The sequence below is a fragment of the Marmota marmota genome, unplaced genomic scaffold (genome assembly GCF_001458135.2).
Source record: "Marmota marmota marmota unplaced genomic scaffold, marMar, whole genome shotgun sequence".
Lineage (NCBI taxonomy): Eukaryota > Metazoa > Chordata > Mammalia > Rodentia > Sciuridae > Marmota > Marmota marmota.
Window position 1 is genome coordinate 60,644,598 of NW_026000037.1, and position 25,342 is coordinate 60,669,939.

General features: G+C 40.5%; 1 protein-coding gene across 10 annotated transcripts in view; it reads right to left on the minus strand.

The window, feature by feature from the left end:
- Nucleotides 1-25,342, minus strand: part of Wipf1 (WAS/WASL interacting protein family member 1) — a 78,815-nt gene that overhangs the window by 30,015 nt on the left and 23,458 nt on the right. Inside the window, exons 1-2 of one of the 10 annotated variants that reach the window (XM_048812522.1) lie at nucleotides 9,179-9,396; nucleotides 7,167-7,275 (exon numbers count right to left, since the gene is read on the minus strand). The exons of 6 other annotated variants lie outside the window; for them this stretch is intronic. The gene's annotated coding sequence lies outside the window, so the exon portion shown is untranslated. Of the gene's footprint in view, nucleotides 1-5,678; nucleotides 5,903-6,033; nucleotides 6,151-7,166; nucleotides 7,276-9,178; nucleotides 9,397-25,342 lie in introns of those variants that run through there. 3 more of the 10 variants (XM_015479336.2, XM_048812526.1, XM_048812527.1) reach the window with 3 other exon arrangements.

Consider the following 25,342-nt stretch of genomic DNA (forward strand, 5'->3'; position numbering starts at 1 on the left):
GGGAGGGGAGGGGGGATAGTAGAGGATAGGAAAGGTAGCAGAACACGACAGTCACTAGTATGGCAATATGTAAATCAATGGATGTGTAATTGATGTGATACTGCAATCTGTATATGGGCTAAAAATGGGAGTTCATAACCCACTTGAAGCAAAGTGTGAAAGATGATATATCAAGAACTATGTAATGTTTTGAACAACCAACAATAAATAAATAAATAAATAAATAAATAAATAAATAAAAACATTCCACAGCAGCAGGAGCAGCTATCACTTCCTGAGCACTGGTGGATCCAGGCGCTTTATCTGCGCTGCCACTAATGCCTACAGCACCAGGGCAAGCTAGCGAGACTGCTCATTCATAGCAGAGGACGCAAGACTCAGATAAATGACCGTTCACTAGCGGGCTCCACGGCAATTCATTCAAATCGGCCCCTTTGGTGCCTGCCCCTCTCCTGGGCCACCCTACCTTGCTTTGTTCCCACCAGTTCAAGCATTTTCAGGGAGGCTAGCTAGTGCTGCAGCTCACCTGTTAACTAGCTGGAAAGATGTTTTTAAGTAAGATACTGTCTCAGACAAGGATTCTTTTCAAATGTGTTCCTTAAACTGTTTTTTCCTGCATGACAGCAATCCATCCCCCATGGGGCCAATTAGGCACTGTAAGCAGGGTTGGGCGCCCTTATGAAAGGGGCTCTCCTGCTGTGGAAGACCTTCAGAGGCCTTGGGGCTGGTGGTCCTCCAGGACCAGGATGAAGGACAGGAGTCTGAAGCTGAACTCAGGCCTGACTATGAAGGATGATGAAGCCAAAGCAACAGTATTAACAGTTGGAGAAGGCAGCTTACCAAGGCAGGGGGTAACCTGGTCTGCCTGGCGGGCCGGAGAGATGGGTTTCATGGCACAGTTCATCCATGAGTTTGATCCATATGATGTTACTCAAGACTCTTATTTTGTCTGATTTCACGTTAACCAACATGAAATCTGTCATCCTATCCTAATTTAGGAATGATGGATTCTGGCCAACTAACAGGAACCCCCTCTGGGCTTGGTTCTCATGAGTCAGTTTCTGGTTACAGAAATCAAATTGAATTTCTATATTGCACAGATCTGGGACCACTGCAAATGGGGACTCTTTCAGGATGCCTTCAAAGGCCTCCTTCGTTATTCTACAATCTTTGCTGTTACAGTTTTAGTACTGTCTGTGCATAAACTGGTTTATAAATAAACTTCTGGACCACATTTGTAGGGGTGGCAGGTAGGGGGAACTGAGCTAACCAGAAGGCTAGTGTGAGAGAATCCACAATGGACTTGGCTGGGACTGGGGTCAGGGTCAAGGCCATGGCCAGCTTGCAGAAACACACAGTCAAAACCAAGTATAAGACACTATCAAAGGCTTTAGGGTCTTGCATGAAGTAGGGCTGTCATTTCCTGGCTACCTTAGATCAACAGGGAAGAGGATCTATGAGTGCCTGCTCTCACTTTCTAAGGCCAATGCAAAACTAAGCTCTCGCTTCACTCTTCTGTGCCTGAGGACCTTTGTTGCCATTTTTTCCATCTGCATCTCTCACTGATTTCCAGATGAACTATTCTCACACTCACTTTAATACTAAGTCTGCCACACACTCCTTGCTCCTTCCTAGCTGAGTAGCTGCTGGGCAGAGTCTGAACTACTCTGGGCTAGGCTGTGAGGAGAGTCTCCAATCCTGTCATTCACCACACAGATCAAAGAAGACCAATCTTACATCTCACCATCCTGGGCCTGCTGCCAGACCCACTTGACTATCTTCCCACCAGACTGTGGACTATACCAGTCTCCCCATTAGCTGGCACAAAGTAAGGTTCTCACTAAATATGTGTGGAGTGAGAACCAAAGATCACATACACAGGCCAAGTTCTTGCCACCAGAATGGCTCTTAACCTCATCCCACCTGCACTGTGAGGTGATGGGCAAAGAATCAGCACTATGTTACGGGGCTTGCTAGCACTAAATACTGGGATTTGCTTTCCTTACAGCTCTGACTTCTCCAGTGAAGTAAAACCCCAATGTCTGGGAGGCACAGGGGGATTCCCTGATTCCACAGAGTTAACAGCTCACATCAGAATCAGAGATAGGCCTTTCTAAAGGGTCTTGATACTAGAGAAAGACCCTAACTGACTACGCATTCCTGCCTGGATTCTCATACCCACAGAGTCCAGGGGTAGAATCAGGGTCTCCTGAATGCAAATAAAGAAAAGTACAAATTATTTAACATATCCTTCCATTACAAATGCAGACCACCAATCACAGTGCCCCTAGACTCCTTCACCAATGTTTTTTCACAGAGTACTTCCACGTCATAGTACAAGTGTTGCAGATCTCTTTTGAAATTCTGGCAATGTTTATATCTTGTTGCTTAAACTATTAGTAAAGAAGGGTGTATTTCACTGCAATTAATTTCCTTTGTAATCCTCTGTATTTTATGAGCTTATAAACAGTCATAGAAGGAGACCTTTGGATTTTACCAGACACCAGTATGGTCTCAGGAATGAAAAAATGAGAACATGAGACCTGAGTCAAGTGAATGTGGTTCTGAATCCTTACTCTCCGGCCTATTAGCCTGGGTCTAGAACTGAACTTCTCTGAGCCTTCCTTTCCCTTCTGTTAAGTGGAGAGTTGCTGGGAAAACAAAATGAACTGTTGTGTGTCAGGTTTCAGCAGAGTTTTGGAGAGTAAGGCATCAGTGGATGGGTCAAGGATCTGTCCTCCCTAATGGTGAGGACAGATCCTGCTGGTATGCAGGCTGCTGAGCACCTAGCAGAGGAGGGACAGACCTGGGGTGAGTGGTGGGGAGGGCCGGCTTTGCCTTCTATGTCTGTAAATAGAGCTGCACCAGGTAGGAAAAAGGCAGCCAGGCCACCAGGCCTCCAGAGCTCCGCTGGGTTCTTCCCTCAGGAGAAGGCAGCATGGCAGGAAGGAGCGGCTATCAGGGGGCCAAAAGTGGCCCCTGAACCAGGGAAAGGCCTAGGCCATTGGATCCCACAGTGCAGTCTGTCTTCTCCTGCATCAGAATCAGCTGTCTTGTCCTGCTGCCCACCCTGTTAGAGTCCCCACAGTAGGCCAATCACAGACCTCACCATGTATGGAGCCTTGTCCTCCTACTCAACCCATCCCAGGCACTGAACTTTTAAAAACATACTTTTAGATTTAATTTCATTAAAAAAATCATTTCGATGCTTAAATAACTTTCATCACAGGGAGACGAGCCACACTTTCTCAAATGTTCACCTGTTTTACATTGCTAACTAAGAAAACTCCAGGGTGGAAAAGGTTTGTTTTTACACACAGACTTAGGAACTGAATTATGTCCCCTGCAAATTCATTTGCTGAAGTCCTAACCCTTAGTACTTCAAAATGTGACTGTGTTTGGAGACAGGGCTTTAAAGAGGTGATCAAATTAAAAGTAGGACTATTAGGGTAGAGTTGAATTTAGTGCTACTGATGTCCTTATAAGAACAGAAAGAGACACCAGGGACATACACAGGCAGAGAAAGACTATGAACAGATAAAGTAAGAAGGAGCCCTCTGCAAGCCAAGGAGAATCTTCAGCAGAAACTAACCCTAACTCAGACCTTGATCTTGGACTTCTAGCCTCCAGAATTGTGAAAAAACAAATTTCTGTTACTTGAGCCACATAGTCTATGGGATATTGTCATGGCAGCCATAGGAAATTAATATACACTATTTTAACATTGTTTTGTTAACATTGTTTTAACACTGTTTTGCATTGTTTATTATCCATTGTGGAAATAGGACAATGACTTTGAATACAATACCCATCAATTGATTTCTTACTCACAATATATCTGGACTGTCAAGATGTTAGAGAATTAAAAAAAAAAAAAAATCAGCCTGACACTTAGTATATGAGTGGTTGTCAAAGCTTTATCTAATAACTAAATGAATCATCCAGGAATCATCGAATTTTAGATGAAGAACAGTTGAGGGGAGGTAAAGGATCTGCCATTTTTTTTTAAAAAGTTATTTTCCAAGTCCTTTATTTTATTTGTTTATATGTGGTGCTGAGGATCGAACCCAGTGCTTAACAGGTGCTAGGCAAGTGCTCTACCGCTGAGCCACAACCTCAGCCCAGGATCTGCCATTTTATAAAGAAGTTATAAGTTAAGAGAACAGAGCAGAATATTTTGCATAAGTGACTTAAAAACTATTGGTTGGTATGGATGTGCACACATGCAGAGTACACATCAATATCAAGCAATTCTAGAATGTCTTAGATCTGTGAATGAACTGGTTGGCATCTTTGGTTTTACTATAACACAACATCATGGTTTAATACTCACATTAGACCTCATCACATGCCCAGACCAATGTGGGCATCTTGAAGCCTGGACCCATTCACTAACCATTTCATGTAGGGTAATAGGAACACCTTGTGAGAAACAGTGTCACTAGCCTACTCCCTGCTCCAGAGGGGACTTAGTCTACCCAATTGCGTGGCCAACTAGAGGCTCAACCATAGCCCACATTTCAGTCCAGACATTCACCAGGAAACTCAGGGTTTCTACTTCAATATGCTAAGAAAGTAGAATTATTCCTGAAAGTACAGTGATTGATCTTAGAATTGAGACAATTGACTATTTAAATAAATAAATTCTTAGTTTTCATAACCAACTTAAAATTAATTCTAGAACTCACTGCGTGAGGCCCAAACTACAGAATGGCTTGAGAGGAGAGATTTCCAACGTCCCCCAATGGAAAGAGCTGTCACTCCTCAGAAGGTGAGTCTCGAGCCCTGGGGGACGGGTTCTATCAGAGAAGACAAGAACCAGCTTTGCCAGTTGTTTAATCACTACTATGGACTATTTGAAAAAATAAAGCATTTTGCTTTATAAATCATGCCCAACGTCACTGTTAGATACTATGCTAACTAAAATATTGGAGGAAAAGTAAACACCTCCCATCCCCAAATACTTGAATCAATGGAAAAGCATCTTATTTGCTCTGTGGGGTAGGAGTGGGGAGGGTGTCACAGAAATAATACAGTGGGACAGATCTGAGGTCCACTGCTCTTTTCCCTCATTATTTTCTGTTGTCTTATTTTTATTTACATTCCTTTATATTTTACTTTATAATTTTCTTCATTTATTTTCACACATGTACTTCTTGTGTATTCTTGGCTTCTTTGGCTAGATTTTTATTGTTGTTGTTGTTGTTTTCTCCTGCTTCCACAAGGAGCATTGTGGAGAACAGTAGTCAACACAAAAAAAGAAAATAAAACACAAAAGTGGTATTTGCTACTGATGGAAGCATTCAATAATGATTAAATGTTAGATGAAAAAGTTGGGGGTAAGTGACACCCAGAGACAGCTCTTGTTATTATGACACATACCCTTCTAGCTTATAAATATATGTATATACCCTCCCTTGGTTCCCTGTCTCTTGTTTTCTCTCTCTCTCTCTCTCTCTCTCACACACACACACACACACACACACACACACAATTGTTTGACCAAAAGATAGTAATAGAAGGAAATTTATACTACATGTAACTCAACAGTGTTTCAAGGCTCAAATTCATATTGAATTATTAGAACCATAAAAAATAATTTCAAAGGCATTCATTACAAAGGCATTGAATCCACCCCAAGATAACCTGAAACAAATAAAATAATTTACCAAACTCACATTGCTGCTAAAATCCTGAATTTTAAAAAGCCCATAGATTTGGGATTCTGGATCAAAATTATTCTTGATTCTCTTCTTTATACTGACCATGATGCAAACTTAGATATCTTTAAGATGTGAAAACCATTAGAACTAGTTAAGATGAATTTGGCTTTGTTCTTCAACTTCCTGTAAAAAGGCTCAACAGGAAAATCGATGCTCACAGTAAACCACAGTCATCCTGTTTCTTTAACACGATCTTTTCACAGCTGCAGTGGCGCATAGTTTCTATTTTATGATATAAGTCACTGTGCAACATCTCTGCCCCCCCACCCCACAAGCTCTTGTTGTTTGACCATTTAGAAACTCTTAATACCTTTGCAGAAAGGTTTGTTGCTGTTATCTATTCCTCTCCTCCTCAGGCTGAAGGTCCTTGCTCAGAGCAATGAGGCAATCAAAACGAGAAAAAACAGAAAAGGCAGCTACACCAAAGAGGAAGCAACATGTAGAGAAGAGAAGCCAGCTTTCCTTTGTAAGCAAATCAACAGCCTCACCCAGTTATTTATCATCGTTATTCTCCATTTGCGCTAAATGTAGAAAACACAGTTGCCTTGCCCGGACTCCCTCGTTTCTCAAACTGTACTTGCCCTTTTCTGGGTTGATCAGCAATGAAAGCAATAGCTTAAGTGACTCTGCCTAGGTTATCTTCTCAATGACAAAGGTTTATGTCTCTGCAGTAGAGGGTACTGGCTACTTTAGAAATGCTTCTCTTAGAATTCTTGTAGACAGCCAGTTGATTTACCTGGGGTGGTAGGGGGAGGTGGTGAAAAGCATTTTTCACAGAAGACATTTTGAAGCATCTATAATGTTATTAAGATTGGCTAGGAACTTGGACACAAACTCACAATTTTACCCTAAGAGTCACTGCTGGGAAAAGAAAAGTTGCTCTGAAGTAAAATTACTTTTAAATTTATTATACATAATTAACTTCAAAATTAATACAAATTCACCCCTTTCGTGGTGAGAAAATGAAGTTTAGTTGGGTGATTAAGGTACCTGTCATTTAACTGTGGGTGGGGAAAGGAAACCCTGTTTTGCTTTATCCGTGTACTAAAAAGTGTCAGTTTTTTACCCATGACTTCCAGTATTTTCCAAGTACTCTCTTTAAGGGGCTCAAATCTCAATGCTACCGTCTTCCTAAATCATCAGCACCACATTGACTTATCCTGGGGAATAAGATCTGTCCCTGTTCCCCAGCACTCACAACACCTATAGGTCAACATACTTGGTATATTGTATTCATTTTATCTTTGAGAGTATAACCTTGTAACATAAGCAGAAGGGTCACCAAATTTACTTCTGAAAAGAGCAAAAGATTCAGGAAAATATCTTACTTGAGATTCATCATTTTAAAGATAATAACTACTGCTGTAATTATTTAAACAAAGCATTTGTGATCCCAGATTCCCAGGACTGGAAAGAATCTCCAGAAATTGTGCAATTTATCACCTTGGCTTCAGGCTGCAGCTTGTGAAAAGAGCTCTTGAAATTCAGAAAACTTCCTCCACACCCAGCTGTTAGGTGGCCTTGGGCAAATTGCCTGGCCTAAGTTCAGTTTCTACAATAAAATGGGGACAGTAGTACCTACTTAATAGGGTGAAGAGTTAAATGAGGCAGTGCTTAATAAGTATTAGCCATTTGTTAAAAATAAAATAAGCAAAAGTAAAGAGCATAACCCTTGCTAAGTGGCTGGTAGATGAAAGAGAAAACAGGAGCTGACTTAAAGCTCAGCCCACGTGTGTCCACCCAAACTCCCAGATCACAGAAGAATGGTAAAAGGACACGTGTATAAAGTGCACTTTTAATCTCTCAGAAAAGCATACTGATTAAGGCATTTCTTATTCTAGTATTTCTTTTTCAGTTTTAATTTTTAGGACTGAAGGTCACAAAATACAGACAGGCATTTTATACCCTTCAAAAGGGCATAAAACTCCAAGAGTCCCAGAATTAGGTAGCTCACTTCCTCTTACGTTTTATCATAGGCTGGGAACTTCCAGCCTATAGGCCAGATCTAGAATTTGATTTCTCAACAATCAGTGAAATTGCTGCAGAACCCTGGGAGTAAGTTTCCCCTCAGGGGGTTTCTGAACATTCTAGTTCTTCCACAGTCGGCCACGACTCAACGTTTATGTGGTAGAGCAGTTAGAGAGCTCTGAACAAGGAACCCAAGGAGAAACTTTCCAAAGAGTGCAAAAAAGCTGACTGTGGTTTTAGGTAAATTCTTTAACCTCTTCAGACCTATAAAAAAAAGAGTTGTGACTAGACCATCTTCCACTTCAAAACTTTATGAAGCTAACACGTAACACTCTACAATTGGCAGTTCAGATGAATTTTGAGTATGGGTTCCACACAGACCCCCAAACCTTTCCTTGCTTCTCATCCTCCTCTAACCATCCTATCCTAGTCTTCCCCATTCCCCAGCCCATCTCTCTCTACAAAGCTGTTCTATTTTCCTAAATTAGAATTTTTCTGCAGACTTTTCTTCATCTATAACATCTCAATTTGTAATGTATGCACTAGTTATGCCATCAAGTTATTCAAAAGAACTTATTAACTAAAGTTGTATGTGCTTTTCTAATTTAATTTTTTTTAGTTGTTGATGAACCTTTATTTTTTATTTATTTATATGCAGTGCTGAGAATTGAACCTAGTGCCTCACCTGTGCCAGGCAAGGGTTCCACCATTGAGCCAAAACCCCAGCTCCCTCCTACTTTTTAAAGCTTTATTGTATATTCCTCGGAGGGGAAAAGGGTGTGTAAGTCAAGCTGCTTTCTCAAACATAACCAAGATAATTTTCTTAACGCAAAATAGTATCCTAATCCTGTTCTGTAGCTTTCTGACTACATGGCTTGAATCTTTTAAATGATTTTTTTGCCAAAATATTATTTATATTAAATATAAATAGTTGTAATAAATGCTATAGAATTTTATTTGGAGTAGTAGTCGTGCCCTGCCCTATTTCGATATGGATAGAATTATTCTAAAAGACTAGAGGTCTTTTCCCTAACAGACTCTGCTTAGAAATGGTTTCTTTTGGGAGTTGAACTTAACACATCTGCAGCAACAGCTTCTTTCCAAGTTGGTTCCTTACTTTTGTCTGAAACTGCCAAGGACTCCCTCTACTTTAAAGCCCTATGGTCATGGGCCAAACTGAGGAGTCAAAGGTAGCTGTGTCGACAACAAACTGTACCTTTTTCCAAAGGACATGTTTTCTGATCTCTAGATCCAAATCTGTCCAATGGTCAGGAAAATTCTACTTCAAATCTTGCTTACAGCTTGGCTAAAAACACAAGTTGTCAATCACCCACAATCACCAAAATGGGCAACAGGAAAAAAAATCACATGGTCTTCTACCGAAAAGTTAAATAATTGCATCTCCACATATGATGGCCCATTAAAAACCGTTTAGTTCTTCCCTCTCACTGATAAAATAAATTCAGTTTGAATACGATTTCTCTTACCGTTAAAAGGAACTGTAGGAAGGCATTATCAGGGACACAGGCAGACAGAGAACAAGCAAGACATGAGCTGAGAGAGAAAACCACCCCTGAACAAGGCATCATCTTCCAAAGCAGAGATGGGGTCCTGCCTGGTCAGCCATTTTGGACCAGCTCTGGCCTGTTCAGTGTGACACACTGAGTCAGAGGCAGACGTCCTTCTGCGGTATTCGCTTCCTGTTTGATTAATTTGTTGTTTGTTCCTTCCTCCTTTGCTACAGAAAAAGAAACTAGATTGACTTTACTTAAGAAAGCAAGCAAAGAAAAAAGAACAAATTTAAAAATAATTGAACGTCTCTCCTCCCCACAGTGTATAATACAGCATCCATGCAGGGGCAAGGAGGGCTCAGCATCTCCATCCAGTCAGCCAGCAGCCCCCCAGCTTTTCAGACACCTCAACAAAGACAACTGCTCACAGAGGTTGAGATTCCTCCACAAAAATTCTTTGAAAGCATCACTCTCAATTCTGAGTTTTCCATTTAGTAATAATAAGAAGAGTCACTTAAGAAATAAAAGCTCTTAAACGCATTGATAATTAGTCTAAGTGATCCTCACTTACAGAACATTCCAGTGTACGGGGAGAAAGTAACAAATGCAGATGAAGAAAGCAGGTCAGGTGTGTGAAGGCAAATGAGTTTTGAGATGTGATCTGGGTACCTAAGTCAGGATATGTGACACACAGTCCAAGCTGGCTGCAGACCCATGGCTTTGTAGGCCCAAATGTTTTGTTTACACCCTCCATACTTAGTGGGATAACAATAACTCTCTCAGAAGATGCTTGACAAAAGCATTCAGAAAAAGAGGGTAGTCAGAAGGAGTCAGATTTTTCGCTTTAAAGGTAGATTCAGAAATGTATGATATGTCAAGATCATTGTAATGTTTTGAGCAACTAATTAAAAAAAATAAAGGTAGATTCAGTGGAACATGTACAGACAATGGTATATATCAGAATCTTGACTTATGTATAGAACAATATGAAAATGCTCAACTTTTTCTTGACCCACCTGAAAGTTTCAGACTTATATTTGTAACACATACAGTGTAAGTCTGAGAAAACAGAATCAGTTGAAAGGATGAAAAACAGATGCATATTTCAGAAATGAACTTCATTGTAAAATGTGCATGATGAGTACTGATTCTGCTGGGTTCTGAGCAAAGAAGTGTGTAAGTTGTTTGCAAATTGAGAGGCCTGGGCTACACCCAAAGTTCTCAACTCAGTCACTGTAGGGAGATGCTCAGAAGCATTTTCAGTTTGGGGTGGGGCGAAGTGGGTGGGACTCCTGGGAGGAGGGGCCTGTGGGATTCAGTGGGTGTGGCCAGGAATATGAGATTTCCTATGGTGCTCAGGATAGTCCCATTCCAAATACCAAAAGTACTCTTACTGAGGAGTACTGGGATGGATGACTTCTAAGTTTTCTTTCAAACTCTGAATTCTCTGAGATGCTTGTTGAATTTCAGGAGTAGTTTCAAGATGCCAGGTCATGGGCACAATTCCTGGAAGTGGAGCATCCAAGGATTGGTGACTGAGAGTCCTCTCTACTTTGCCTGGAGCCACCTGAAGGCAAGGATTGTATTCCTCTTGTCTAAAGTAGGGCCTGGAGTTCAGGGGACACTTAATACAGAAATAAATACAGGAATGAGGCTGGACACAGTTAGAGGTCTGCAGCTATCATCAACTTCCTCCTCCACAAACCCTTGGGACAACAGAAACTTGATCAACTCAAAAACTTAAATGCCTGAGTGAATCTTTGGGGAAGTCTAAATATAGCTGGATCTAAAAAGAGAACATGGCAATTATGATGATTTCTCTATGTATTTACAGAATTATTTTGACATTCACTAGGTGAGGCACCCCAAACACACACACACACACATACACACACACACACACACACTTAGTACACACACTGTTCATGGCTACTCCTGTCCATTAGTGAAAGCTCAATAAGTACACAGCATGTCACCTAAAGGTAGAAGCCCCCCAGCAATGCAAGGGAGGAGCTGTGTAGAGTTTGGGTCTATTCCACCTGTAATGAAAACTTGTGAAAGCAGTTAACAAGGGACGCATTGATGAGGTGACTATTATGCATGACAGGGCATAAATCAGATAATGTTTCTCCTCTGCTTAAACCCCTCCAATGGTTTCTCATTTCACTTAAAAGGTTCAAACTCTTTGCCTGGACCCACAAGGATGCACAACACCTACCCCTCCCTAGCCTTTATCTCAATGCACCTCTTGCTAATTTACCTCTCAGCCCTTTCTGTTCCTTAAATGCACCGATCTCATTTGCATCTTGCAAGCCCTCTTGCCTGGGATGCTCCTCTCCTGGTTTGTTCTAATTTTTCAATATCAGCAAAAATGCCCTCTACCATGTCCCATCTCTGTACTTGTTCTCTCCTATACACAGCACATGTCACCAACCGCTATTTTCTTATTCATGTGTATGTCTTTCCTTACTAGATGGAATTCAAGCTCCATGAGAGCAGGAGTCCTATCTGTCTTGTTTTCTGCTGTTGTCTCAGCATCTGACTCCTGGGAGGTGCTCAATAAAGTGTTCATCAAGTGAAAAAGAAAATCGTATCTCTTACACAGGCTACCATAATATAACATTCCTTTAATAGCTAACTTTTGTTCCTCCTTTAACAATATTTAACAAATGCCAAGACCAGACTTAAGCCTTCTTGGGGAAAAGCTGTTAATGAGAGATTTTCCAGAGGAAAGGTCAGCAGGTGAGCTCAGCACTGTGTGTGGAGTCATGCAGTGTGGGTGGCTCCCTGGGCAGTGGGAAGAGAAAAATGGATTAAGAAAAACAAACTGATCAGGAAGAAGGAGAGGAAATAAAAATATTTAAACAACAACAACAAAAACAAGGCAGGAGAAGATGGAGAGACAGGGAGAGATCACATGGGTGTGGCAGAGTTCAACCACAGGACTTTAGAGGCCTTGGAAGCCACTTCTTGCAATGCAGGACACCAGGTGTTGCATGAAATAGTGCTTTCCACCCTTCTTCTGTTCTCAGATCAGGGTTGGCTCTTCTAGTAACAGCCATAAGTCAATTGCGTTCCTACAAACCAATGATGAAACAGTTGAAAGAGAAATTAGAAATATAGCCTCAAAAAAAAAAAAGAATATTTGGGAATTTAACAAATTTAACAAAAGAGGTGAAAGACTTCTACAGTGAAAAGAGGAATTTTATATTCCATGAACTAGAAAAAGGAGGGAACCCTTCCAAACTTATTCTATGAAGCTAATATCACTGTGATATCAAAACCAAAGACACATCAATTTCAAACTTCAGACCAATATTCCTGATGAACACAGATGCAAAAATTCTTAATAAAATACTGGCAAATTGCATACAAAAACACATTAAAAAGACTGTGCACCATGATCAAGTGGGTTTCATCCCACGAATGGAACATTGATTCAACATAAGGAAATCAATAAATGTAATTCACCACATAAATAGACTTAAAGGCAAGAATCATATGATTAACTCAATAGATGCAGAAAAAGAATTTGAAAAAAATACAGCATCCATTCATGCTCAAAATACTAGAAAAGCTGGGTGCAGTGGCACATGCCTGTAATTCCATCTGCTTGGGAGGCTGAGACAGGAGAAACGCAAGTTCAAAGCCAGCCTCAGCAATTGTGAGGCACTAAACAACTCAGTGAGACCCTGTCTCTAATAATATACAAAAATAGGACTGGGATGTGGCTCGGTGGTTGAGTACCCCTGAGTTCAATCCCTGGTACCAAAAAACAAACGAACAAACAAAAAACCCACTAGAAAAACTAGGGAGAGTAGGAACATACCTCAACATTGGAAAAGCTATATATTCTAAACCCAAGGCCAACATCATTCTAAATGGAGAAAAATCTGAAAGCATTCCCTCTAAAACCTGGAACAAGTCAGGTATGTCCTCTTTCACCACTTCTACTCACCATAGTCTTTGAAACTCTAGCCAGGGCAATTAGGCAAAGGAAAGAAATTAAAGGGTTATGAATAGGAAAAGAAAAGCTCAAACTATCTCTGTTTGCCAACAACATGATCCTATGTTTAGAAGAGCCCACCAAAAAAATCCACCAGAAAACTTCTAGAACTCATCAATGAATTCAGCAAAGTATCAGATTATAAAATTAACTCCCATAAATCAATTGCATTTCTATACACTAATGATGAATCGATTGAAAGAGAAATTAGAAAAACTATCCCATTCATAATAGCCTAAAAAGAAAAAAAAAGATTGGGGAATCAATCCAAAAAAATAGATAAAAGACCTCTACAGTGAAAACTACACAACACTAAAGAAAGAAATTGAAGAAGACCTTACAAGACGGAATGATCTCCCATGTTCTTGTATAAGCAAAATTAATATTGTCAAAATGGCCATGCTACCAAAAGTGCTATACAGATTTAATGCAATTCCTATTAAATTTCCAATGACATTCATCATAGAAATAGAAAAGGCAGTCATGAAATTCGTTTGGAAAAATAAGGGGCCCAGAATAGCCAAAGCAATCCTTAGCAAGAAAAATGAAGCAGGAGACTTCATAATACCAGACCTTAAATTATACTACAGAGCTATAGTAACAAAAACAGCATGGTATTGTCACCAAAACAGACATGAAGATCAATGGCACAGTATAGAAGACACAGAGCAAACCCACATAAATACAGTTATCTCATACTAGACACAGATACAGAAAACATTAGAGAAAAGGTAGCCTCTTCAACAAATGGTACCGGGAGAACTGGAAATACATAGGTAGCAGAATGAAATTTAACCCCTATCTTTCACCCTGCACAAAAGTCAACTAAAAGTAGATCAAAGACCTAGGTATTTAAGAAACCCTGTATCTACTAGAAGAAAATGTAGGCCCAACACTCCAACATGTCAGGTTAGAAATCAACTTTCTCCACAAGTCTCCTAAAGTGCAAGAAGTAAAATTAAAAAAATCAATAAATGGGATGGTATCAAACTAAAAAGCTTTTCCACAGCAAAGGAAACAATCACGAGTGTGAAGAGAGAGCCTATAGAATGGGAGAAAATCTTTGCCACCTGCATCTCAGATAAAGGGTTAATTTCTGTGATATACAAAGAACTCAAAAAGCCTAACACCAAAATCAACAACAATATACAAATAACCCAATCAATAAATGGGCAAAGAAAAAAAAAAACTAAAAAGACACTTCTGAAAAAAAGATAAACAAATGGTCAACAAATTAATGAAAAAAATATTCAACATTTCTAGCAAGTAGAGAACTGCAAATTAAAACTATACTGAGATTTCACCTTACTCCAGTCAGAATGGCAATTATCAAGAATATAAGTAACAATAAATGTTGGCAACCATGTGGGGGAAACATTGCTGGTGGGACTGCAAATTTGTGCAACCACTCTGAAAAGCAGTATGGAGATTCTGCAAAAAACTAGAATGGAACCACTTTTGATGAGCGGATAAAGAAAATGTGGTATATATACACAATGGACTATTACTCAGCCATAAATAAGAATGACTTCATGACATCTGCCAGTAAATAGAAGGATCTGGAGACTATCATGCTAAGTGAAAAAAGCCAGTCCTCTAAAATCAAAGGTAGAATGGTTTCCCTAATATGTGGAAACTAACCCACAACAAGGGAGGGGAGGGGAAGAATAAAAGTTCAATGGATTAGACAAAGGGGAATGAAGGCAAGGGGAAATAGGAATAGGAAAAACTGTGGAATGAATCTGACATAACTTTCCTATGTACATACATGAATACATCACAGTGAATATCAAATCGTGTACAGCCACAAGACTGGGATCCTACGTAGAATAAGATATACTCCATGTTTGTATAAATATGTCAAAATAGACTATACTGTCATACATAACTAAAAAGAACAAATGATTAGAAAAAAAGGAGGAATTTTAAGGCTGAAGGAGACGGTAGAGGTCAAAGTCCGCACCATCATGTACAGATGAGGAAAAGAAATGGCCCTCAGTCCAGGGCCACTGCAGCCTTAAGCCTCACATTAAAGGCAGAAGGCGATTAAACCTAACTCCTTTCCATAAGCACAAGAAGTGGCAGAAGGAAGAGGGGTAGAGAGAAAAGGTGTCACGCAGAGGGAAAAAGATAAAGGTAGTAGTTGTGCCATTGTGGCTGTTATGATCAAAGGCTTACAAGAGTGGTAAATAAAGACAATCACAAATCTGAACTTAAAGGGGAAATTTAGTTGCCTACATTTTCCCCATTCAATACACAGATCAGTCCGAGCTTGGGATAGAGTAAAATAATCATCAATAGGCTCTTGGGTCAATTAGGTAAAAAATATTCCATATTAATCTATTTTAAAAAAACAAGGGCAGACAGAAGATTATAAAACAAAAATGTAGGTCTCACCAGTCTCAGAAAAGTAGTAAAGAATCATAACCAACCCCCCTCTGTAGTGACCCCAAACCAACACCTACTGAATCAGTCCCACAGTGACCTGTATAAAATATGAACATCAGGGTTTTTTTTTTTTTTTTCAGTAATTCTCATCGAGTACTGTTTCCTATACTGTAGTAGTTTTACCCTGACAGTACAAAGATGTTTACAAGCCTATATTTCCTTAATTAAAAAACACCTTCTTTAATAGCTAAATGCCCCTCTGATATCTTTTCTGGGGAAAAAAGAAGCATTACTAGATTAAATGTATGTGTCTATTATAGGAGAAATCTACTTTCAAAATGTTAAAGTATGGGGGCTGGAAGTGGAGCTCAGTAGTAGGGTGCTTGCCTAGCATGCTTGAGGCCCTAAGCACTGGGGGGGAAAAAGACTTAAAATGAGGGAATTGTGTGATTTTAAAAAGCAGGCATTAAAGGAATAATCCTTTGCTCCACACAGTGATCAGTTTTGTTAAATAAAGAAAGGGTTGATTATTTAAAACTATAAATTTAAAAATTAAATTAAAACCAACTTTTGTAGTATTCCAGGACCCGTTAATATAAACTGGTATAATATTACTTGGGGAAAAATGTACAATATATTTGATCATTATATTTTGGTGCTTAGCAGCCATTCCCTCTTTTTCCTTTTATTTTGTGTAGACTCCTCCCTTTCAGTTTACGTGACTTCAGAGGCATTCACTCCCATGCAGATATAGGGAAAGCATGTGATTCAGGCTGGTTAACCAAAGTCTTACATTTACATGGTCCTATAGACTTTTTTTTTTTTTTTTTGGTGGTGATAGCCTGTGATGTCATCAGGATCAAGGAAACTTGTGGCCAGAGGTGAGTACACTTCCTGAGGGACGAGTCTGGACTCAGATCTGTGAGGAGGTGAGACCTGCCACACTCATCCTTTGACCACATTGGGTTTGAAACTGAGACCAATATGACAGAAAACTGGGATGGAGAAGAACCAAGTGCTGATGTTGCTGGTTGAGCCCTGAACCTACCTATACCTGGAGCTAGCCCTATTTCTAGACTTTTAAATTTACATGAGCAAATAAATTCTCCATTTTGCTTAAGCAAGCACAGCCAGGCTTTCTATCACTAGAATCTTAAGTGATGAAGGAGCTGGTACTAGAAGTGAGTATTGGACATAACTAATCCTAAAATATGCAATTAGCTGGCTTATGGTTGGGAGACAACTATAGTGTTGGTTCTTCTGGGCTAGAAGGTGGCAATCCTTGTTATATGACAGCAAAACTGCTAGCTATGCTGCCACCTATTGAATCCTTGGTCTAATACCATAAGCACATCCTTAAAGGATTCAACAGAAAACACTTGGGATGTTGGGAATATCCTCTAGGAAGATCCACAGGAAAGAGAGAAACTTAGGCTGAAGACTGACTGGGTGCACAGTGGGGGGAAATACAGTTTTATTAACAAATGGGTGAGAATCAAATAATCTGGAGGTGTATGGGATGGAAAACCCAAATTTTCCTATTAGATAGGGCAAGGAGGTAAGAATTACATCAGAAAACAAGTTTGGAACATGGAAGTCTGATTCCTCACTGTCTCTCCAAATATACTGTTATGTTCTTTCATCTGGGGAAAAAAGGACAGTTCACTGAGACATTGGGATCCATCTCATGAACAAGGAGTGAATTATAAAATGAAGACTCCGGACTGGAGTGAGGCTTGCACCTGCATTAGCTGTCTCTCTTTTGTGGGGGAAAAATGGTGAGTGCAATGTATTACCTATTTCTGAGCCTGTATGTATAGGAAAGATATGTGTGTGAGTCCTGGATAAACAGTATATATGTATTTGTTACTTCTGGGTTGTCCAGTATCCATCCTCCTAAGTGACAGTAACAAATTCAGATTTGGGAAGAGGTCCACTGACCTTGTACTCTGCTCTCCTGGCCTCCGTTGGGCTAACTCTACTCTGACTCCAGGAATGCAAAGTGAGCAGCTGTGGTTAAGCCCAGCTTTGGAGTTCTCTGGCTACGGTGGCTGGTTCAGAGAGGAATTCGTGGCTACTTCTGAACCAAGGAGATGCAATGAACCTTATTCTAAGATGTGTGGGGACAGGACTGGTAGTGTCATCGCCACATTATTAACACGTGGAAGCCTGGGAGAAAGCCAGTGCAGCACGTGCTCATGGGGAGCTGGCTGAAAAGGCAGAGCAAGCAATGCAACATGTGGACATCACGTGGTCCTGATTCAAATAAACTAGAGAAACACAAGGCAACTAGAAATTTGAAAATCAAATTGAATATTGAGCAACATTATTACTATGTTTTAGGTAATAATGATGCTACTGCAGTTATGTTATATTTTACAAAGGGTCCTTCATTTTTAGATAGTCACACCGAGATATTTGTGGATGAAGTGACTTGATGTTTGCTTCAAAGTAATATGGAAAAGGGGGGGAAGTGGGTGGAGGTGCAAATGAAACAAAAGCAGTCATGAGATGATCATCTTCAAAGCTGGGTGAGGGGTACATGCAGTTCAGTTTACCATTCTGTCGACTCTTCCTAGGCACTTGAAATGTTTCCATAATGATAAAGCTTAAAAAAAAAAAAAAATCAAACAAACAAGGACTGTGGCTCATTCCCTTCTCCATCCACTAGAGGCTGTGGAAGAGGTGTGCTCTCTCAATTCGAAACTTGCTCAGACCTGGGAGTTAGTTACCTTGTACTTCTCAAAAACCTTCTTTGCATTGTTGGATGAATTGGGATAGAGATGGAAGCCTCTCCCCCCAGAACTCAAGTAGCTCTTCCCAGAAAAGGATTAAACTCTCTAGACTGTAGACCGATTAAGAGTAGGAACAAAAAAAGTAAAAATAAAAATTCCAACCATCCAACCAAGGAATGAGAGAAAACAACCCTCCTTTTGCTTTAGGACTATCCAATAGAAATATAATTTGAGCCACCTGTGCAATTCTTGACTCTATGCTAGCCACGTTACAAAGAGTAGAAAGAAATAGGTGAAAGTGTAGCCATATCTTTTATTTAATATAGGATTTCAAAAAGAGTACTACTGAATGTACCAAGAATTTTTTTAAACAATTATTAGTTAGGTATTTTTACATCCTTTTTATCAATACAGTCTTCAGAAATGTGTTTATTTTCTTTTTCTTCTTTTAATTTAATTTAATTTTTAACAATTTCTTATTGATTTTATTTTTTTAAATACAAGACAGCGGAATGCATTACAATTCTTATTACACAGAAATGTGTGTATTTTCTTACTGATGGCATTGTAAGTGCTTCAGAGCTGCTACCATACTGGCTAAAATGACGCTAGACAGTACAGGCCTGATGGGCGTGGGCTCATCTTTCTCTCTGGCAAGATGCCCAGATGGCACTCAGCAGATACCCCATCAGTGTCAGTCCTGGGATAGTCTTGTTCTGTCCAGAGACAACTCTGAGCCATAGCTGTAAGTTCTTAAGGAGAGTGGCTTGGAGCCATTCAGGACATTGGCTGAGTATTCCTGGGCTTGTGGCCAGCAGGATTGAAGTTATACTGGCTGCTTCTTCCTGGAGTATTAGTGCTAGCAATCCCACTACAATATATGAATCCTCGGCCAAGAGATACTTACTGTAGCATATAAAAGTTTGAAAATAGAGGCTCAAAAGAAATTCATGGACTCCAAAGCCTCAGTGGCTTTCCATTTTATACCAAGCGAAGTCTGCAATGAATGCCATTTCTGGCAAGAGCCAGCCCTCCATTCCCTGTCCTTTCCTGCCCTTCTCCCCTTTTCCTCTATCTTCAGGCAATTGCACTTGCTGTTCCCTCTCCCAAGGACACTTTTCTCTTGGTTGTCCACACAGCCTGCTCCTTCACTCCATCTGGGTCCGCCACTATTTGTACATGATCCGCTTTTCCACTGGAGAGGCAGCTACCTGAGGCCAGGGATCTTGTCTCGTTTGCTGCTGTCTCCCAGCTGCTGATAGAACAGTATCTGACATATTATGGTGCTCGAGAGAGATGTGTAAATGAATTTTAAAAGCTTCCATTTCATGTTGAGTTTCATCCTTCTCTTAACCTGGGATTATGATTTTGCTGCCACACACTGGGTTCTAGACAGAGAGGTGCCCAGGCAAAGCAGAAATGTGCTGGGTTTGCTCCCCCAAAAGACCTGGGGAGGCTTTTGCTTCTCCTAACCTGTGGTAATACCAGGACCGCCACTCAACACACCATAAGGGAGACCTGCCAATACATTGGCAACTGTCTTTCTAAGCAAGGTTATTTTCCAGTGTCAGGGATAGGACAAGGTCTCTTAAACCAGAAAGTGATGAGGTGACTAGCTTGGAAGGATAAAAGGGGAACCAACTCAGGGTTGGAAAAAAGCCCCAGGACTATCTAGAAAGAATGTTCCTGAAATGGGTTCACATACTCCAACTCAACAAACATGTTTCTCTGTCTCTGGAGCACCCAATGCCCAATACTCTAGGTGCCAAGGATGCAGTGGGAGTCTTGCCTCTCCATACTATGTGGCAGTGCATGCTCAGCAAAAACAGAAGATGAAAAACAAAATAAAACAAAGCAAATACAAGCCAGACACACTGTCACACACCTGTAAATCCCAGCTGCTCAGGAGGCTGAGGAAGGAGGATCTCGAGTTCAAAGCCAGCCTTAGCAAAGGATAATGCTAAGCAACTCAGTGATAGAGCCTGAGTTGTTAAATAAAATACAAAATAGGTCTGGGGATGTGACTCAGTGGTTGAGTGTCCCTGAATTCAATCCCCATTACCATTCCCCCACCCCCCCAAAAAAACCCCAAACAAACCAACCAACCATAAAAAACAAACCACAAAGCAAACACAGAAATTCTGAAGTTTAGAACATCACACACTTCATTTCTTAAGGGAAAAATGCTTTTCACATGTAAAAAGACCCTTCATATTTCTATCGAAGGCAGTCTTGTCATAGGTACTATAATTAAACTGCAAAAATTTCCCATTTGGTCACCAATGTCCAATACAAATGGCCCCCAGGGGAAAACCCTGTGAAATACAAGGAGTGATTTCTTTACAACCCAAGGGGCAAAAGATGGAAAGTCCCTTCTCACATCCCGCCATGTACATTCTAGTGCACACACACTGGGAGAAGGTACTGGCATGCAGAAAGTAGTGTGTTCCTGTTGGTTGTCTATCATTAGGTTTGAAAGCAAGTGGAGGATCTTTACAATTATTTCTAGGTTGGGGACAATGGCCATCTAGGTCCTTATTCAGACTTCAGCCCCGTGGTTACTCTGTGTCTCTTTCTGGGAGAGAGAAATCACAGGATCTTGAAAACCTCCCTAGGCTCTCAGGAAACAAGGGTCGGTACAGCTCTGCACCTTCCGGCCTGACATCACCTGCCTGAACACCGCAGGAAATGCTCAGGGACTGGAGATTCCCCTTGGGGCCCTCTGATTGCACAGGAGCCAGACTTGGCTGGTGACGCTGCCTGTGAGAGGCAGTCCCAACTGTTCTGTGCATGAACAGGAAAGGAAGAGAATTTGTGGGTGTCACAATAAAGGGAGGCTTTTCTGGGATTCAGAAGATTCGAATTGTATTATACCAAACTGTCTCATTCAGTAAAAAATTGTCCCACATGATCGTCAAAGGTCTGGGTGGACACTGATGTAGGTGAAGAAACTGTTTAGAGTTATCTGAGCCTAGAACTTGACTCCAGTTGATATATAAACTCAAAGTGATTACAGATAGATACTCCTTGACTTACAATGGATCATCATAAGTAAGACTGGGAACATCTGTACTGTATTAGTGCATTTATTCCTTTAATTTCCCAGTAATGCAAATGTCCTATTAATGAAATTACTTTTATTTGGATTGTGAAAGTTGTCAGAATCAAAATGAAGTTACTATGTCAGCTCTAATAACAACGAAAGTAAATAAAGCCAGGATTTTCTGGAGGAAGGGTTATTACATGTGATTGCCCGATAGTAACTAACCACAAAGTCTTGGCCAGAACCATGAGCTCACACAGAGGCCACCACCCACCTACCTTATAACCAAAAGGACTTCTGTAAGGATGTCTGCCCAGCAATTGTTCATTCACCCTTGACTGACACCACTCTTGTGGCCAACATCACTGTGGCCAAAAGTTATTGTTTCAAAATATCTGATGTAAATCCTCATTTTTGCTTTTAGAAAATTTCTCCTTACCTCAACTCCTTTGAATCCTCCCACAGTTTACTATGGTGGGTGTATTCCCAAGGCAGGGCTCTGATATTCCCAAATGAATATGGTATTTTTCAGAGAATCCTGTTGTTTTGTTTTGCTTTTATTTTTATTTTTTTCTTTTTTAGGTTGACAAGATGTTTACCAAGAGTTATTCTTCCTTTTTGGAAAATCATGTGCCCAAGGACATTGTCAATTGTGGTATTTAAGCCTCTAATAAGAGTTAATCCGCAGTGGTAGTAGCCACATTCACAGTGACTCTGTGTATAGATGCAAATACCTGACAACTTACTCTGTTTTGTTTTTTAATGAACTGTGCCTGATCACTTCTCAATTGAACTTATTTTATTAAAAAGCTGCTTTTATTTTATTTCTTTTAAAATTAAGATTGCAGTGATTTTTATTTTGGAAATTAGGTCAAACCACATCATTTATGAAGTTCACTGAGAATTGTGGAGGAAGATTAGAAAATTGTTGAGAGCCACAGCCGAAGGGGCCCCAGCAAACTTCCAGCTGCCGGCTGATGATTGGCTCACAGCGGCCCCAGCAACATCTAGCTGATTGGCTCCTCTGCGGTGATGCTCATTGGGCTGTTTCCCTGCCCTTTCAGACCACGGAGCTGCTCATTGGGGGACTTTTTTGGCTCCACCCACGTGACCCAGCCAATCGGCCTCAAGAGCAGGAGGATTGTGGGAGGTGGAGAGAAGCTTGTGTGGGAGAGAGAGGCTTGTGGAAAGCCGGTGGTGGCAGTTGAGGCTCTGAGGGTTTTTCCTGAGAGGCTGTTTTGTTTGGCGTGTGTGGTTCTAAAAATAAAGTTAGTTTCTTTTGACAAGTGGCTCCTGATTGTGCCCAGCCAGACTGCGGCAGAAAATTGTACTAAAAGTGGCCACTGGATCAGATGAGGCTGGGAATCACAGCTTCTGATGGTTCTGGGGATGTTGGGCCTCCTTAGTGCGGTTTGGGTACCTGCTCATCCAGTTGTGGGAAGTGGAGAGAGCTGGGATCCCCACAGCTGCTCACCTCCAGTCCTGGGAGATATTTCCCATTTGTTCCCAGAGGTGTTCAGAGGCCTGTGTACTTTTTTTCTCCTGTGTCTTAGCAGATTGCTTTTCTCAGTGGCTCAGCCCAAACAGAATTTGTTCTACCCAAATGACCCCAGATTCCCTCCAACAACTTCCCCGCCTTGCCATTGGCTGCTCCGGATTCTCCAAATGACTGACTGGGAAAACAGATTGCTGGAAAAACACTTCCAGGTTGTCTCTAATGGGGTCAGTACCCTATCTGATCACAGGAAAGATCCTGGAAAATGCTTTCTGCTTCCAAACATGCATGTAGAGATCAGAAAAGGTGCAATCACAAAGTGATCAGCTCCACCATTTTGCGTGGGTATTTTTTGTTGTTGTTTTTTGCTTAGTACTGACCAAATGACTCCTTCCCTGAAACACGGAGCTGCTTAAGCCAAAGTCTTGGACCATTCTGCCTGCTTCAGATTCATTCCAACAGAATGATCAGTTGGTGGCTTATGTAAAAAGCAGCTCCATGACTACACTTAAATATTGACTAGTTTGAGGATAACAAACCACCAAGACTTGAGGTATAAAAACCACATGTGGTGTATGTTTTGTAGGACACCCACAGGAGGAGAAATGGACAGAGACAGAAAAAAAGTCAAAATAGTCTCTCCCTCCCAACACCAGCCCCCCACTAAATAAATAAAAAACAAAACAATATGAAACAACAATTAAAACCCCACCTGGGTGCTACTCTTGGCTTCTGGGTGGCAGTTGTGTCCTGGCAAGACTACCTGAGCATCATGGCCAAGGCCAAGGTGTCAGAATAACCTGCTGTAACCTCCACCGGGGTCCACAACATGGTCCCTGACCATGGCTTCTATTTCCAATTCCTTCTTCAGATTAACTTCTCCAACCCTGAGGTCCCTGCCATCCCTGCTTTCTTCCCTTGACCTGATTCTATACTCACTCTCCTGATCTTCTTCTCTAGCCCAAAAGAACAACACACAAAGCTGTAGTTTCCTTTCTGGAATTAGAGTGATGTAGGTAGTATGATCTTTTACTCTGCTCACCCTCCCTGCATGGCTGTAACTGCCCTGTTAACCAGTGAGCAACTGTGCGAGGGCTCTTGAGCACAGCGGTCATTTAACAAAAATGGAGCATCTATCAGGTGCCCAGAACGTTTTTAGATTTAGGGGATATTACAGTAATCAAACAAACAAAACTCTCCACCCTCAAGGAGTTTGCCTTCATATTCAAGCTGATGGCATGATGGAAATTAAATAAATTCATTCCCCATGTGTGGAGAGCAGGTGTCCATTTTGGTTCAGTTTATATTTATCTTTTGTAGAACAACCTTACCAAGGACGCTGCCATAGGGCTAATGCAGGCCAACTCAGAAAAAAATGTACATTGCTCAATCGTCCTTTGGGAATTACTCATTTCTATATGAAAACTGAACACATGACTATTTTAATTTCCATTTCAATGGTTTTCATACTTACAAACATACTTGATGGTATACTGCTAGACCAGCCCACAAAAGTCTAATTAATTTATAATGTGACTAAACTAAAATTTCAGTTTCAGGTCTATTACCTCTATGGGAAGAGGTGGGAGAAAGAAGGACTCATTCATATTTTGTGGTCCCCAGCCTGGGCTTCTCCCCATTACCCTGAACAACTCTGAACTCTTTGGACCTCACTGGGGACTGACCCTGAGGCACTCCTGACCCAAATGCTTTTACCTCCAGATCATAATTCTCCTTCCTGGGATAAGATGATGTCATTGAGCCACCAGAAGGAAATCAAGTTGTCTTTTATCACAAAAGAGAGGGGAGGTGTGTAACCAAATGATGCTAATTTTATTGAAATAAGATACTTGGTTTGAGATAGGTACAATATAGTTAATGTTTTAGAATTTCCTTCTAATACTTTTTCCCTCTCAGTTTTGTTTTTATAAATTTTATTTTGTTTGATTTTTTTTTTTTTTTTTTTTTTTTTTTTTTTTTTTTTTTGCAGTGCTGAGATCAAACCCAGGTCCTTATGCATGCTGGGCCAGTGCTTTACCCCTGAGCTAGCCTTCCCCCAGTCCTCTCTCTGTGTATTTCAAATGGGATCAGATGCTGTTTTTATGTGTCCTTCACATTTCCCCATATTAATATTCTCTTAAAATAACTTTAGTAGTTGAATATTTCATTTTACAGGTGTTCTATTATCTGTAACGTTTAAATTTTTTAGACATTAAAATAACACCCAGATTCATTATTATAAATTCTACTATAATTAATATATGTGTATTTAGATGTCTGAAGTCTAACAATACTTTTAGGTTATTTCCTTAGGGTAAATTTATTATAATACAATGACAGGAACAGAGTTTTGTTTGTTTGTTTGCTTTTAGAATCTGGACACATACTTTTAAACTGCTTTCTTGTGGTATTAGCTACTACAGTGGCACCAGTACCCATTTCTTTTCAATATGTACTATTATCACTTTTCAAA